Here is a 19,183-nt window from a genome sequence, read left to right as displayed (position 1 = left end):
GATAGTTTGATTTCTTCATTTCCTACTATAATTCATTGAATCTTTTTCTTGGCTCTTATTGCAGAGTCTATAATTTCTAGTACTATATTAAATAATAATGGTGATAGTGGGCAACCTTGTTTCACTCCTGATCTTAGGGGAAAGGTGCCAGTTTATTGCCATTACATATGATGTTTACTGACAATTTAAATATATGCTCCTTATTATTTTAAGGAATAGTCCATTTATTCCTATACTCCCAAGCGTTTTTAGAAGGAATGGATTTTGGATTTTATCAAATGCTTTTTCTGTATCTATTGTTGTAGCGAGCTGTCGTCTCCAGAAGCTGCTGGATCGCTCTCTGGGAAGAGATCTGCTGTGTCTACTCAAATCTCTCAGACAGATTCTTCTTCCTGTAACGAACCGTTGTCTCCAGGCAGTTGCTATTAACTCTTGTCCAAAGAAGTGACTTCCCTTCCTGCAGAGAGCCCCGTCAAGCCTGATGCAATTCAGAGTCTTTTTTTATCTCTGAGAGTCCTCTCTTTTATTCTCCCAGAGAATGGGCGTGGGATAATGCAAGGGCTTCTGGGAAGAACCACCCCAGCCAATGAGCTTGCCCCCTCTATCAAGTCAACCTGAGTTCTCACCTTGTAATTGTCCAGAAAACCTGAATTCTCACCTTGTCACTGTCCAGACAACCTCAGTTCTCACTTAGTAATCCTAACATCTCCCCCTTTCTTTTGATTTAGAACATAGGACAGTCATGACCTTGAAACATAAATCCATCAATATGGGAAGTATTACAGATAATTACATAAATTACATAAGCACATAGTAACATAGTAACGTAACACATGCTAGAAGTATATAACATAATCATAAATTGAAAATTTATAAATGTCCATAAGTCCATTGTCCATTAGTCTCATCTTGTGTGAGGAAGTCCAATGATTCCTGCTGGTTTTTAAAGTTCTTTAACAGTCTTCTTATTATCCATGCTCTTTCAATGTCAGATGTTTCTTAGATCTTCTCCTTTATTTTGAGGTTTTTCTCTTTTTCTGTCTCTCTCTGATGGACAAGGCGAATATGACTCGTTGGCACCCATCTGATTCCTTCTCCTGCTGAAGAAATACAAGCAAACCCTCTCCCCCAGGCAGTTAACCTATCTGGTCCCTTCCATTCACCACTTTCTGGATCTCTCCACATCACCTGGCGATTATCTAAGGACAGTGGAGATGCTCGCACTGGACACTGCCCTTCTGGTGGGTTATAAAACCTGTCTGCTGGAGCCAGTGCATCTTTGTCAAAAATTAGAAAATTAATGGTATAGAGAACTAAATTTAGAAGTTCCCTAGGGCTACCTGTGGCTCCCCCTTTCTTTTGTTTTTGGAGGAGTGTCTTAATATCTCTGTTTCTTCTCTCTACTATTGCCTGCCCTTGAGGATTAAAGGGTATGCCCGTGGTATGTAAAATCTTATACTGTGCACAAAAGTGTGTAAAATGTTTGGACGTATATGCAGGTCCATTGTCTGTTTTTATTGCTTGTGGCACACCCATAATTGCAAAAGCCTGTATAAGGAATTCAGTGACCACTCGGGCTGTCTCTTTTGCTGCTGGCATTGCAAATGTGAATCCTGAAAAGGTGTCTACCACTACATGGATAAAAGATAGACGACCAAAAGATTTATAATGGGTCACATCCATTTGCCAGATTTCATTGGGTCTCAAACCACGAGGATTCTTCCCTGGAGGGAGTGTAGGAGCATGGAAAGGAAGACAAGCTGTACAGCTTTTTACTATGCTCCTAGCTTCCTCTCTTGTGATTCCAAATTGTAAACGTAAAGCTCGAGCAGCCTGATGATATTTAGAATGAGATTCTTGTGCTTCCTGAAATAAAGGACTACTGGCTAACATGGTTAGAAGGCTATCTGCCTTTGAATTTCCATCAAAAATGGGACCTGGAAGTCCACTATGTGAGTGGACATGCAAGATATAAATCTTGCCTGGATGTTTTCTCACTTGCTCTTGAAGTTCCTTAAAGAGCTGATAAATATTGGAGGCTGCAAATTTTATTTGGGCTGTGGCAATTCTTTGTACTACACCTACTGAATAGGCTGAATCAGTAATTATATTTACGTCTCCTGGGTAATAAAAAAAAGAAAGAAAGAAAGAAGAAGACTCTCTGCATTGCATCAGGCCTGGCGGGGCTCTCTGCAGGAAGGGAAGTCACTTCTAAGGACAAGAGTTGGCGGCAACTGCCTGGAGACAACGGTTCGCTGCAGGAAGAAGAATCTGTCTGAAAGATTTGAGTAGACGCGGCAGATCTCTTCCCAGAGAGCGATCCAGCAGCTTCTGGAGACGACAGCTCGTTACAATTGGCGCCCCACGTTGTCGTCTCCAGAAGCTGCTGGATCGCTCTCTGGGAAGAGATCTGCCGCGTCTACTCAAATCTCTCAGACAGATTCTTCTTCCTGTAACGAACCGTTGTCTCCAGGCAGTTGCTATTAACTCTTGTCCAAAGAAGTGACTTCCCTTCCTGCAGAGAGCCCCGTCAAGCCTGATGCAATTCAGAGTCTTTTTTTATCTCTGAGAGTCCTCTCTTTTATTCTCCCAGAGAATGGGCGTGGGATAATGCAAGGGCTTCTGGGAAGAACCACCCCAGCCAATGAGCTTGCCCCCTCTATCAAGTCAACCTGAGTTCTCACCTTGTAATTGTCCAGAAAACCTGAATTCTCACCTTGTCACTGTCCAGACAACCTCAGTTCTCACTTAGTAATCCTAACATATTGTGATTATGATATGGTTTTTATTAATTTGATTATTAGTATGGTCAATTATACTAAGAGTTTTCCTAATATTAAACCAGCCCTACATTCCTGGTATAAATCCTAATTGATCATAGTGTATTATCCTGGGGATGATTTTCTGAAGTCTTTTTGCTAATATCTTATGTAAGATTTTAGCATCAATATTCATTAAAGAGATTGGTCTATAGTTTTCTTTCTCAGTTTTCAATATACCTGGTTTAGCCAACAGTACCATGTCTCTTTCATAAAAGGATTTGGTAGGACTCCTTCAATCCCTATTTTTTCAAATAGTTCATATAGCATTGGAGTTAGTTGTTCTTTAAATGTTTGGTAGAATACACATGTAAATCCATCTGCTCCTGGGGATTTTTTTCTTAAGGAGTTGGTTAATAGCTTGTTCTATTTAATTTTCTGAAATGGGACTATTTAGTCTACTTACTTCTTCCTCTGTTAATCTGAGCAAGCTACATTTTTGAAGGTATTCTTCCATTTCATTTAAGTTATCGAATTTATTGGCATAAAGTTGAGCAAAGTAGCTCCTAACTATTGTTCTAATTTCCTCTTCATTAGTAGTGAGTTCTCCCTTTTCATTTTCCAGACTAACAAATTGCTTTTTCTCTTTCCTTTTTAAAATCAGGTTTACTAAGGGTTTGTCTATATTGTTGGTTTTTTCATAGAACCAACTCTTAGTTTTATTAATTAATTCAACAGTTTTTTACTTTCAATTTCATTAATCTCACCTTTTATTTTTAGAACATCAAGCTTCGTGTTTTTGTTAATTTGTTCCTTTTCTAGCAATTTTAGTTGTAAGCCCAAACGTTGACCCTCTCTTTCTATATTTTATGCAAGTATGCCTCTAGAGATATAAAATTTCCCCTTATTACTGCTTTGGCTGTATCCCACACATTTTGGTATGATGTCTCATTATTTTCATTTTCTTGGGTGAAGTTATTAATTATGTCTATTATTTGCTGTTTTACCAATCATTCTTTAGTATAAGATTATTTAGTTTCCAATTATTCTTTGGTCTATTTTCCCCTGGCTTTTTGTTTATGTAATTTTAATTACACTGTGGTCTGAAAAGGATGGATTTACTATTTCTGCCTTACTGCATTTGATTTTGAGGTTTTTATGTCCTAATATATGATCAATTTTTGTATAGCTTCTATGAACTGCTGAGAAGAAAGTATATTCCTTTCTGTCTCCATTTAGCTTTTGCCAAAGATCTATCATTTCAAACTTTCTAGTATTCTATTTACCTCTTTGACTTCTTTCTTATTTATTTTGTGGTTTGATTTATCTAATTCTGAGAGTGCAAGGTTGAGATCTCCTACTATTATAGTTTTGCTGTCTATTTCTTCTTGCAGCTCTCTTAATTTCTTTTTTAAGAATTTAGATGCTGCACCACTTGGTGCATATATGTTTAATATTGATACTGCTTCATTATTGATGCTACCCTTTAGCAGGGTATAATGCCCTTCCTTTTCTCTTTTAATTAGATCAATTTTTGTTTTTGCTTCATCTGAGATGAGGATGGCTACCCCTAAGTTTTTGGCTTTGCTTGAAGCATAGTAGCTTCTGCTCCACCCTTTTACTTTTAGTTTGAATGTATCACCCTGTTTCAGGTGTGTTACTTGTAAACAACATATAGTAGGATTTCACTTAAGTTATCAAATTTATTGGCATAAATTTGGGCAAAGTAACTCCTTATTATTTCTCTAATTGCCTCTTCATTGGTGGAAAGATCTTTTTCATTTTAAGACTAACAATTTGATTTTTCCCTCTTTTTTTTTTTTTTTTGATCAGATGTTCCAAAGGTTTATCTATTTTATTGGCTTTTTCATAAAACCAAATCTCGGTTTTATTTATTAATTTAATTGGGAGGGGTACAAGAAAAAAGGGAAGGATACAAGAAAAGGAAGGGACTTAAAAGGAGGGGGGAGGGATACTAAAAAAAGGGAAACTTTTTTTAAAAACTGAATAATATCATCTTAAAGAATGATTTTGTGAAAAAGCAAATTATAGAAACAATAATTTCACCGACGATAATGACAATGATGACACATCATACAAAAATTTGTGGGATACAGTAGAGGCTTATTTAAACAAAATAGAGAAAGAAGATTAATGAACTGGGCCTGAAACTTAAAAAGCTAGAAAAATACCAAATTAAAAACCCCCAACCAAAAATCAAACTTGAAATACTGAAATTAAAAGGAGAAATCAATAATATTGAATGCTTTTATTGCTTCCCTTCTAATCTTGTCCTGCATTAGTTTTGTTTGTACAAAACATTTTTAATTTCATATAATAAATTTTTTTCTATTCTATGATCAATAATGATCTCTAGTTCTAGTTTGGACACAATTTCCTTCCTTCTCCACAGGTCTAAGTGGTAAACTATCCTATCCTCCTCTAATTTATTTATAATCTCATTCTTTATGCCTAAATAATAATATCAATACTAAACTTATATGCACAAATTGGTATAGCATCTAATTTTGTAAAGGAGAAGTTAAGAGAGTTGCAAGAAGAAATTGACAGCAAAAGTATAATAATGGAAAATCTCAACCTTGCACTTTCAGAATTAAATAAATAAAACCTCAAAACAAATAAGAAAGAAATTAATTGATTTCTTATAAATTAGATTCAATTCTCTACATGTATTGGAAATGAGGCCTTTATCAGAACCTTTGACTGTAAAAATGTTTTTCTCTATATATTTTGGAAATGAGGCCTTTATGAGAAACTTTGACTGTAGAAATGTTTTTATTGCTTCCCTTCTAATCTTGTCTGCATTAATTTTGTTTGTATAAAACCTTTTCCTTTCATATAATAAAATTTTTCTATTCTATGATCAATAATGATCTCTAGCTCTTCTTTGGACCCAATTTCCTTCCTTCTCCATAGGTCTAAGAGGCAAACTATCCTATACTCCTCGAATTTATTTATAATTTCATTCTTATGCCTAAATAGTAATATCAATACTAAACATATATGCAACAAGTGATATAGCATCTAATTTCCTAAAGGAGAGATTAAAAGAGTTGCAAGAAGAAATAGACAGCAAAAGTATAATAGTGGAAGATCTCAACCTTGCACTCTCAGAATTAGAAAAATCAAACCTCAAAACAAATAAGAAAGAAGTTAAAGAGGTAAATAGAACATTAGAAAAAACTAGGTATGATAGATAATTGGAGAAAACTGAATGGTCATAGAAAGCAATATACTTTCTTCTCGGCATTTCATGAATCTTTACAAAAAATTGACCATATATTAGGATATAAAGACCTCAAAATTAAATGCAGAAAGGCAAAAATAGTGAATGCATTATTTTCAGATCACAAGGCAATAAAAACTACATTCAACAAAAAGTTAAGGGTAAATAGACCAAAAAGTAATTGGAAACTAAATAATGTCATACTAAAGAATGATTGGGTGAAACAGCAAATCATAGACACAATTAATAATTTCACCCAAGATATGACAACAATGAGACAATATAACAAAATTTGTGGGATGCAGCCAAAGTGGTAATAAGAGGAAATTTTATATATTCAGAAGCTTTCTTGAATAAAATAGTGAAAGAAAAGATGAATGAATTGGACTTGCACCTAAAAAAGCTAGAAGTTGACCAAATTTAAAAACCCCAATCAAATATTAAACTTGAAATTCTAAAATTAAAAGGAGAAATTGATAAAATTGAAAGAGAAACTATTGAATTAATAAATAAAACTAAGAGTTGATTTTATGAAAAAAAAAACAATAAAATAGATAAACTTTTGGTAAATCTAATTAGAAAAAGGAAAGAGGTAAATCAAATTGTTAGTCTTAAAAATGAAAAGGGAAAACTTTCCACTAATGAAGGAAAAATTAGCACAATAATTAGGAATTACTTTGCTCAACTTTATGCCCATAAATTTTATAACCTAATTGAAATGAATGACTAACTTCAAAAATATTGGCTTCCCAGATTAACAGAGGATGAAGTAAATTGCTGACATAATCCCATTTTAGAAAATGAAATAGAACAAGCTATTAATCAACTCCCTAAGGAAAAAAAAATACCAAGAGCAGATGGATTTACATGTGAATTCTGCCAAACATTTAAAGAACAATTAACTCCAATGTTATATAAATTATTTGAAAAAATAGCAAATGAAGGAGTCCTACCAAATCCCTTTTATGGCACAGACATGGTACTGATTCCTAAACCAGGTAGATTGAAAACTGAGCAAGAAAATTATAGATCAATCTCCCTAATGAACATTGATGCAAAAATCTTAAATAAAAAAACTAGCAAAAAAACTACAGAAAATCATCCTCAGGATAATACACCACAACCAAGTAGAATTTATACCAGGAATGCAGGGCTGGTTCATTATTAGGAAAACTATTAGCATAATTGATTATATCATCAACCAAATTAACAAAAAACATATGATCATCTCAATAGATGTAGAAAAAAACTTTTGATAAAATCCAACATCCATTCGTATTAAAAATACTTAAGAATTTAGGAATAAATGGCTTTTTCTTTAAAATAATCAGTAGCATCTATTTAAAACCATCAGTAAGCATCATATGTAATGGGGATAAACTGGAATCATTCCCAATAAGATCAGGAGTGAAACAAGGTTGCCCACTATCATCATTAGTATATAATATTGTATTACAAATGCTAGCTTCGGCAATAAGAGTTAGGAATGATGTTAAAGGAATTAGAGTAGATAATGAGGAAACCAAATTATCACTCTTTGCTGATGATTTGTGTCAAGTCCAGGCTAGCTCACTGGAGGCCTCAGGAACAGCCTGAGTTAGGATAAGCAAAAGTCCCTCATTTTTAGGGGGAAGAAGTGAAGGAAAGATACAAACTGCCACAGACTTGCCACAAAACCTTCCTCATCATTCTGCTGAAAATTGTGTCTGCCTTGTCTCACACTATCCTCCAATTCTTCTTATGATTATTTGCACACACCAAACAATGAGCCAGCACAGAACAGTGAGAAGAGCCATTTTCCCAAACATATGCTAATAGAATCATTGTTCAATAGGTAATCAGACTTAAGTCCTCAGTTTTCTGATTCATGAACAACTTTTAAGAGTTTCACCCTTTACAGATATCATGGTATATTTAGAGAACCTCAGAAATTCTACTAAAAAGCTATTAGAAATATAATCCATACCTTTACCAAAGTTGTAGGATGCGCATAAGTCATCAGCATTCTTATACATCACTAACAAAATCCAACAGAGTTACAAAGAGAAATTCCACTTAAAGTAACTGCTGTTAGTATAAAATATTTGGGAATCTATATGCCAAGGGAAAGTCAGGAACTATATGAACAAAACTACAAAACACTTTCCACACATATAAAGTCGGATCTAAACAATTGGAAAAATATTAAGTGCTCTTGGATAAGTAGAATAAATATAAGAAAGATGACAATACTTCCCAAATTAATCTCTTTATTTAGCGCTATACCAATCAGACTTAACAAGAAACTATTTTAATGACCTCTACAAAATAACAACAAATTTCATGTGGAAGAGAAAAAGGTCAAGACTTTATAGGCAACTAATGAAAAAAAAATCAAATGAAGGGTTGCCTTGCTTCAGATCTAAAATTATATTATAAAGCAGTAGTTATCAAAACCATTTGGTATTGGCTAAGAAATAGATTAGTTGATCAGTGGAATAGTTATGTTCAAATGGCAAAATAGCCAATAACTGTAATAATGTAGTGTTTGACAAACCCAAAGAGCTCAGCTTTTGGGATAAGAATTCACTGACAAAAAACTGCTGGGAAATTTGTAAATTAGTATGGCAGAAACTAGGCATCAACCCACACTTAACATGGTACACCAAGATAAGGTCAAAATGGGTTTATTATCTAGGCATAAAGAATGAGATTATAAATAAATTAGAAGAACATAGGATAGTTTCCCTCTCAGACCTGTGGAGGAGGAAGAAATGTGTGATCAAAGAAAAACTAGAGATAATTGTTGATCATAATATAGAAAATTTTGATTATATCAAATTTTAAAGTTTTTGGACAAACAAAACTAATGCAGACAAGATTAGAAGGGAAGAAATAAACTGGGAAATATTTTTACAGTCAAAGGTTCTGATAAAGCCCTCATTTCCAAAATGTATAGAGAACTGACTCTAATTTATAAGAAATCAAGTCATTCTCCAATTGATAAATGGTCAAAGGATATGAACAGACAATTTTCAGATGTAGAAATTGAAACTTTCTAGCCAGATTAAAAGATGCTCCACATCATTATTAATCAGAGAAATGCAAATTAAAACAAATCCGAGATAACACTACACACCTTTCATATTGGCTAGGATGACAGGAAAAGATAATGGTGAATGTTGGAGGGGATGTGGAAAAACTGGGATACTGATACATTGTTGGTGGAATTTTGAATACGTCCAGCCAATCTGGAGAGCGATTTGGAACTATGCTCAAAAAGTTATCAAACTGTGCATACCCTTTGATCCAGCAGTGTTACTATTAGGCTTATATCCCAAAGAGATCTTCAAGAAGGGAAAAGTACCTGTATGTGTAAGAATGTTTGTGGCAGCTCTTTTGGTAGTGCCTAGAAATGGGAAACTGTATGGATGCCCATCAATTGGAGAATAGCTGAATAAATTGTGCTATGTGAACGTTGAATATGAAATATTATTGTTATATAAGAAATGACCAGCAGTGAATTTCAGAAAGGCATGGAGAGACTTACATGAACTGATACTGAGTGAAATGAACAAGACCAGGAGATCATTATATATTTCCACAACAATTCTATATGATGATCAATTCTTTTTGACATCTCTTCAACAATGAGATGAACCAAATCATCTCCATTTGTTCAATAATGAAGAGAACTAGCTACACCCAGTGAAAGAACTCTGGGAAATGAGTGTGAACTACTGCATAACATTTCCAATTTCTCTGTTTTTGTTTGCCTATATTTTTGATTTCTTTCACTGGTTAATTGTACATTATTTCAAAATCCGATTCTTTTTGTGCAGCAAAATAACTGTATGGATAGGTATACATATATTGCATTTAACATATACTTTTACATATTTAACATGTATTGCTCTACCTGTCATGTGGGGGAAATGGTGGGAGGAATGAGGGGAAAAATTGGAAGAAAATATTTTGCAGTTGTCAGTGCTGAAAAATTACCCATGCATATGTAAATGTAAAATAAATTGTAAATAAAAAGGTATAGTAAAAAACAATAAATATAAAAAAATAAATCATTACAGTTCATATAACAGTAAAAAAAAAAAGAAATGATCAACAGGATGATTTCAGAAAACCCTGGAGAGATTTATGTGAACTGATGGTAAGTGAAATGAGCAGAATCAGGATATCATTATACATGGCAACAGAAAGATTATACTATGATCAATTCTGATGGATATGGGTCTCATCAACAATAAGGTGATTCAAACTAGTTCCACTGGTCTTGTGATGAAGAACGCCTTCTGCACCTAGAAAAAGGACAATGGAAATGGAATGTGGACCATGATATAGTATTTTCACTCTTTTTGTTGTCTGTTTGCATTTTATTTTCTTTCTCATTTTTTTTCTCATTTTTGATCTAATTTTTCTTGTGCACCATATTGGTGGAAATATGTATAGAATAACTATACAGGTTTTAAGATATTATTATTATATATTAGATCACTTGCCAAGTGGGAAATGGGATAGGGGGAAGGGAGGGAAAATTAGAAAACAGGGTTTTGTAGGAGTGAATGTTGAAAATTATCTATGTACAAATTTTGAAAATTAAAAGCTTTAATTAAAAAAATTATCATGAAAACCTTGTGTTCCATTTTTTCTCAAAAACTCTATCTATATGTAACAAATGTTTAAAGTCAATTTATGCATATATTTTGAAAATAAAAAGCTAGTATTAAAAATGGCTTTCTCAGTGTCACAGAGCTATAATATATCAAAAGCAGCTTTGAACTTAGATCTTCTAGACTCTATTTTCAGGACTCTTTCCAATGTGGCATCTAATTGTTCTTTATAAGGTGACTCCAAAGTATCTACCCAAATTTAATTTCTATTATTGCACACTTTGTATTCTGTATTATACACAAATAGCCTTCTTGATATTGCTTTAAAACAACATTCAAACTCCCACGTATCAATAAGCAATCCTCTATACTTTCATCTCTTCTTCTTATAAATGTTACTTTCATTAAAAGTTCAGTTCAGTTGTCAGTTCTTAAATTATATTTTTGCTGACATTAAAATATTAATTTACTTTATATTATTTTATATAGAAGTATCCTCACCTAGTGTATGGGAAGTTTGTCTTGGATGCTGGAAGATCCATTCCAAAAGAAACCTTTGTTGCCTCTTGGCTTCATGATCTTGGGCAGGTGATTTATACCCTTCTCTAAGACTAATAAAGGAAGAACAGATGGTGCTTGCTTTGGTAGAGGGGTTTGCTTCATTAGATAGTTCCCTAAGACATTGAAATCACAGGTCCAGGCTCTATGTAATGTGTATTTACATATTATGTGTGGGTTTCTTCCCAGTAGAATGTAAACTTCTCAAGGTTAGAAACTGTGTTTAGTTGTTGTTTTTTTTTTTTTTTTTTTTTTTTGAATTTCCAACCTTTAATATCTTGCCTCAAATATTATATTGCTTTATTAAATGATTACATTGAGCTGAATTAATAGTCCCTAGAATATTTGCCTGAGGCTGATTTAAAGGTTATCTTCTTCTCCCCTACACCCACAGAACAGTACTGGTATTCTTTCTCAATCCACCTGCCACTGACTTGGACTTTTCCAGTTGTCATGCCTTTATAATATGGTCAACATAAATTTTAGATATTTCCAAATGATAAATAAATGGAAACAGTGAAAATCCATAACAGAGAAAACATTTTATTTCTTAACAAATCCATATTGATCAGAAAAATATTTCCTTGAAAAGAGAACATTAATTCTATTTATATGTCTTTAAAAAGGTCAATTACTTGCAAATATATCCTAATTAGCCTTTTAAATTAATATTTTTGTAGTCTATTCCAATTAAAAAAAACTATGTATATCTTGGATGAAATAGTAAATAATTATCACTATTAACAGTCTAGGCAAGTCTATGTGTCCTTGAATAAAAATTGAGTTTAAGAAATACACAGACTCTGATGTTTTCATTTTGACAGTAAGCTTCAGGGAAGCACACTTTAGATTTGCACAGAGAATTCAAAACTCATATATTAAATTACATTTTCAGGACTTTTATGACAGCTACTGACTTGATGCCCCCAAGCTTATTACCCCCTAAAAGAGGAGATTTTTTTCAAATAAATAATTGAAATATAACCCTCTCTGTCCCTGAAAAGTCTTCAGTGTTCCTTGTTTGATGGCAATTCAATAAGTAGTATGAATCCTGCTTACTTAGTATTGTCTCATAGGTTACTGTTAGATCTCATTTTAGTATGTGATACGCTCACATTAGTGTTGAAATAGTTTTAAAACAATAAGCCTCCTACCATCAATATCCACACTAGTGGAGAATAATGGAATGTTAAAGCAACTCTGTATTTAATATAGTGTGAAAACTGCTGGTACTCTTAATTCGACTCGAGAAGTAGCTTTTCAAAGGCATTCTTTGTCTGTTTGTTTGCTTGTTATGTTTTGTTTTGTTTTGTTTTGTTTTCTGGAGGGTTGTGAAAATTAAAATTGGTAAAGTACTTCTCATTTTAGCTAGAAGAAGAACTGGAATTATATGTAGGTGGAAAAGGAAGCTTACCATATAATGATATTGAGGTTGCCAGGAAGTGCCTCCTGCTCCCCAGCTATTGTTGTTTGCAATTCCTTTAATAACATAACCTTCCATTTCCCAGAGATAAGCAAGAAATTGTGAATATAAATGAGACACTTTTAAACACCCTGACTTAATTTTCCATTGAAGCATAAATTGCAAATGCCCTTTCCCAAGGAGATTTATTTGAAGGTATGAGGAAGATCAAGAAGTCCTTGAGCTCCTGAAATAGTTGAAAGAGTTGTGAGAAAATGCTAAGAGGAGAGAATGAGGGTGTTACACACACACACACACACACACACACACACACACACACACACACACACACAACTTCACTGAAAATAGTCATTTTGTAAGGGGTAGTCCTTGAATTGTGAGGATTGTTTGCTTCTTCCTCTTCCTCTTCTTCTATTTTCTTCCTCTTCCTAATTTGGCCTAGATGAATGTTAAGATTGTGAAAGTCAAAATACAGAGGGAATTCATTTCCAGAATGGATAATGCTTTATATAGACAGAACTAGGCTACGCCATTATATTAATGATCTTGGTGCATCAATATATGATAATGTATTTGTCTAAATAAATTGAGTGAACATCACATTGTATAGAAAATAGCTTAGTAAAGCTAGCATTTTAAGCATTGTTCCACATTTGAAAATTATTTTTTTACCTCTCTGACATGAAAAAGTTATGCAATTCTTATTCCTCTGTGACCATCCCACCTCACCCTTACTAATAACTTTATTGTCTTTTCCTGCTTTCACTCCTAAGAATGCTCTTTGTTTGTTTTGTTTTAGCATGACTCATAGTATTCCCAGAGCATGGCATGTAGCATACATTTAATTAATACATGTTGATTGATTGATTGAATTGGAGGAGACTTTAGAGGTCCTTTAGATCAGTGATCAAACTTTAGATCAGTTTAGAAACAGGGGCCACTGAACCATCAATATTCTTGTGGTAGCATATTAACTTAGGAAACTACATATTATTTTTCATTTATTTAATTTTTTCAAATTTATTTTCTCTAAAGAAACAGGATAAGAAAAAAGAAAAACTGAAAAGTAGTAGAAAACAAAATGAAACAAAACAAAAGAGAACATTGTCATGTGCCCAGGAGAACATCAGAGAGGATTCAAAAATATATACCAACAAATGCCAGATCAGGAAATCATATTGATATTGGCTCTTACATGCTGTTTTCTGTTAAGTTCAGGTTTGGTTGATAGAAAGTCCTAAAAATCAGCAAGTTCATTGAATTTCCATTTTCTCATATTCAATATTATCTATAATATTATAGATAATCTTTCTGACTATAATATATTTGGATGCAAACCTATTTCTTTTGAATGTTGGTAGATATGATTCCCAAATATGACATTTTTTATTGTGGCTGCTGATAAACCTATCAATTTTAATAGTAGCTCCAGTGTATTTGATTCATTTTGTTTTTCTTACTTATTGAAAAATTTTCCCTTTGATTTGGGTGTTTCAAAATTTGGCAATAATATTCCTATGTGTTTTTCACAAAGTATCTCATTGAGGTAGTGATTAGTGGATTTTTTCTATTTCCACTTTCTATCACTCCAGGACAATATTTCTTGCATTATTGTGGAAAGGTCCTTTTTGGATTACAACTTTAAAGCAGTTCTCATATTTTCTCTTCTAGATCTGTTCTCCAGATCTGTCATTTTTCTTATGTTTCACATTCTGTTTTATTTTTCATTTTTTACAATGTTTTGTTATTTCTTGGGCTCTGATAGCTTTATTGGCTTCCCCTTGTCCAATTCTAACTTTTAAAGAGTTATTTCCATCTTTGAGAGTGTGTATCTCCTTTTCTAGTTGGTTAGATTTTTTATTTTTTAATCTTATTTTTCTGGGTGTTTTTAATCATTTATTTAATTTTTCCTCATTGTCTCGTATTTGATTTTCAAATTCTTTTCTGAGTTCTAAAAATTCTCTCTAGACAGGCAGCTATTACATGTTACTTTTTGGGGTAGAAGCTTTTTTTTTTTTTTTTTTTTTTACTTCAGTGTCCTTTGAAGATGAACCCCAGGCTTCCCTATTTCCATGGTAAGTTTCTATGATTGGGTTCTTTTTTCTTTACTGGTTTATTTTTTAAAAATAAAAGATTCTATGAATCCTAATGCTACTCTCACTCTCTCTATATATTATCCTTTTATCTTAAAGTATACCTTACCCAGTCCCTTTTCTACTCATTTATGATTTTGATGCATTTGTATACATTTCACACAATTTTGAGATTTACTTAAATGGATAGGATATTTTCATTGTTTTTTGGATATATGCACAATTTTACATGTTCTGAAATTGATATTTCATAAGAAATACAACACTTTACAAATTTAAGATAGTGTTTAAAAGATCAATTTTGACAACAGGGACTAAGTTTATAAACCTGCCCAATTATCCAAATGTGGTCCAGCACATTTAATTTTGAGCCTCATGAATGAACACAAATCATCTTCCATTTGTGGAATGCATTCCCTCTTTATCTCTGACTTTCAGAATCCCCCATTAAGTTTTACTTAAGAGACTACTATCTTTGTCAATCCTTCCTCTGATAAGACCCCACCCAGAGTTGTTAATGATCTGCCTGTGCACAATATAATGTGCAGATTTGTTATTTTGAAAGGCAGCCTCATAAATGTCTTGAAGTAAGACCTTGCATCTATGAGGGACTGGGCTCAAGTTTCTCCTAAGGAAAATGATAGCTAAATGATTACGGAAGATTCATAAAGATAATGGTACCTTAATTGAATCTAGATGAATGTTAATATTGCAAAAGACAAAAATAAGGAGGGGTTACATTATAAGAATGGAGAATGGTTGTATATAAAGTTGGAAGTCTTAAATTAATGTGCACATTATCTTTGTGTTTCATTTTGTCAATGAATGATGCATGACCTTTACATAGGCATGGGACATACTTTGTTGAAGACACCTTTGAAGTAGTGTATTTCATTACAAAGTCAAGTAACCCATAAGAAACCCAGAAGGATCTTATATTTTTCATACTCCTAAGTCAGTTATTTAAATATAAAATGCAACCTACTATAGAAAAAATCACTTGCAAATGCCTTAATATTTTCTCCTAATACTTTTTATTAGAGATAGTCTTAAGAGAAAGGATGTAATAGTGTATAAGGAGCTGTCTTTGGAACTTGGAAAACCTGTAATCAAATGTTGTTTTATTCTTACTGAGTGATCTTGGTCTTAGATATCTTGAAAACTTTTTATGATTATAAATTTTAGAGAAAGCATTGATACAAGCATATAGCATTGGTTGGGGCTGTAGTCCTAACTAATGGGGTAAGGAATATATGATTAAGAAAAGTATTCCACCGTTATAACTGGGAAATTCTTCAAACATTATAGTGGTAGTTCCCTAGAACATGGACCTGTTAAGGGCCTTACTATGGAAACATAGAATGTATGTTGGGGCAAGACTTGAACCCAATTCTTCCTGATTATAAGGTCATCCTTCTGTCCACTAAGAGCTAGTACATTCTGTTGCTATTGAGCTATATTTTAAAAAGTCAAAATATAATGAGAGAGAGGGTAAAAGTACAGATAAATTTAAAAAATAGAGACAAGGTGATCTTTGGATGATGGGACAATTCAACGTTTCTCATTCATTCAATACTTATTTAACTATCTTCTGAGCTGTGTTTCAAGCTGTGGAGAAAATATGAATTAAGATAAGAAATGATTCCTATTATTAACTGATAAAACTTTGGATAACAAGAGAGGAAACTAGAAGCATAGTAAAAAGCTGTACAGCTTGTCTTCTTTTCCACGCTCCTACACTCCCTCCAGGAAAGAATCCTAATGGTTTGAGACCCAATGAAATCTGGCAAATGGATGTGACCCCACTATAAATCTTTTGGTCATCTGTCTTTTATCCACGTGGTGGTAGATACTTTTTCAGGATTCACTTTTGCAGTGCCAACAGCAAAAGAGACAGCCCAAGTGGTCACTGAATTCTTTATCCAAACATTTGCAATTATGGGTGTGCCACAAGAAATAAAAACAGATAATGGACCTGCATATTCTTCTAAACATTTTGCACACTTTTGTGCACAGTATAAGATTTTACACACCACTGGAATACCTTTTAATCCACAAGGTCAGGCAATAGTACAGAGAAGAAACAGAGACATTAAGACACTTCTCCAAAAACAAAAGAAAGGGGGAGCCACAGGTAACCCTAGAGAACTTCTAAATTTAGGTCTCTATACCATTAATTTCCTAATTTTTGACAAAGATTCACTGGCTCCAGCAGACAGGTTTAATAACCCACCAGAAGGGCAGTGTCCAGTGCAAGCAGCTCTACTGTCCTTAGATAATCACCAGGTGATGTGGAGAGACCCAGAAAGTGGTGAATGGAAGGGACCAGATAGATTAACTGCCTGGGAGAGGTTTGCTTGTATTTCTTCAGCAGGAGAAGGAATCAGATGGGTGCCAATGAGTTGTATTCACCTTGTCCATCAGAGAGAGACAGAAAAAGAGAAAGACCTCAAAACAAAGGAAAAAATCAAAGAAACATCTGACACTGAAAGAGCATGGCTAATAAGAAGACTGTTAAAGAACTTTAAAGCCAGCCGGAATCATTGGATTTCCTAACAAGATGAGACTAATGGACAATGGACTTATGGACATGTATAAATTCTCAACTTATGATTATTTGATCATGTAATTTGTTACATACTTCTAGCATGTATAATGTTACTATGTTACTATGTATTTATGTAATTTACATAATTATGTGTAATACCTCCCATATTGATGGATTTATGTTTCAAGGTCATGACCACCCTATGTTCTAAATCAAAATAAAAGGGGAGATGTTAGGTTCTTACTAAGTGCTAAGTCGGTACTTAACAATTCTCTAGTTCTGGTCTTTACTAGGATTTTAACCCCTTTAAACTCCTGGGGAGGAGCTTGCATGCTTAGGAGGAGCAAGTTCATTGGTTGAAATAATTTTCCCCAGAAGCCCTTGCATTATCCTACACCCATACTCTGGGAGGATAAAAGAGCGCAGCACTCAAGAGATAGACAGTCTTGTTTGGGCCAGATTTGATGGGGCTCTCCTGAGGAAGAAGTCACTACTCTGCAGCAGAGTTGGTGGCAACTGTCTGGAGACAAGGGCTCTCTATAGGAAGAAGAATCTGTCCGAGATATTTGAGTCGACACAGCAGATTTCCTCCCAGAGAGCAATGGGCAGTTTCTAGAGACAACAGCACATTGCAATTAACGAGTTTATTACAATGTGGCAGAAGGATAATAATTATCAGAGACTAATAATTTGTGAAATTACATAGGAAATACACTAGAGAGTTGCAAAACAAAGTGCTACTCTATGAGACCTAAGAATGTTCATGCCGATTGAGCCAATCAGATATTTTAAAAGGTTATAAAGAATTTAGCAACCAAAGAGACAGAGGAATCCTTTATTTTAGGCACAGTATTAATTTTTTTCTTGCTTTTAAATTATTATTCTTTTAATGTTTTTTTTTTTTCACTTTCACTTTCCCCTCATTTACTCATTTACTCGAAAGTAGTTTGTGACAAAATAGGTACCAATTGAGGGGATACATATGAATTGGGGAATAGCTAAATAAGTTGTGGTATATTGTGAAGTAGGGGCTAGTTCCTTGGAGGGCCTCAGGATAAATTAAAGAGTCAGGATAAATTAAAGTACTTGGTTTTTAGGGGAAGAAGTGAAGGAGACAGACAAACTGCCTCAAGGCTTGCCAAAGATGTATCCTGGATTCTCAAGTCCAGAGCCTCCAGCCTTTCCCTTCTCATCCTGCCTCAAAGTGACTCTGGCCTCTGCCCATCTGCCCTCCAATCCTTGCTTATGATTATCTTAACACCAAATATTCAGCAAGCACCAACAGTGAGAAGAACCATTTATCCAAGCATATGCTAATAGAGTCATTGTCTCATATTGAATAGGTAATTAGCCTTAAGTGCTTGGTTGTTTGATTCAAGCATACCTTTTTGGAGTTTTAGTCCTCTACAGTATATGAATTAAATGAAATATTATTATTTTGCAAAAAATGATGAACAGGTAGAATTCACAGAGTCTGGAAAAATTTACATGAACTTATGATGAGCGAAGTGAACATCATTTGGAGAATATTGTACATGGTAATAGCAAGATTATGTAATGATCAACTCTGATATATTTAGCTCTTCTCAACAATACAGCAATTCAAAAAAAAATTTCAATGGATTTAGAATGGAAAATAGCATATATAGTCAAAGAAAGAACTGTGGAGGTTGAATGTGGATCAAAGCACAATATTTTTTTACCTTCTTTTGATGTTTTTTTTTTCTTTCTTGTGATTTTCTCTTTTAGTTCTGATTTTTTTTTCATATCATGACTAATATGAAAATATGCTTAAATATTAGATGTTTTGCTCTCTTGGGAACTGGGGAGGCAAGGGTGGGAAGGCAAATACATTCAGAATTCAAAATCTTTAAAAAAAATTTTTTGGAAGCTACCTTTACATATAATTACAAAAAATAATGTACCATTATAGAAGAAAAAAATAATATCA

Source organism: Sminthopsis crassicaudata, chromosome 5, assembly GCF_048593235.1.
Source record: "Sminthopsis crassicaudata isolate SCR6 chromosome 5, ASM4859323v1, whole genome shotgun sequence".
Lineage (NCBI taxonomy): Eukaryota > Metazoa > Chordata > Mammalia > Dasyuromorphia > Dasyuridae > Sminthopsis > Sminthopsis crassicaudata.
This window is presented reverse-complemented; position numbering follows the sequence as displayed.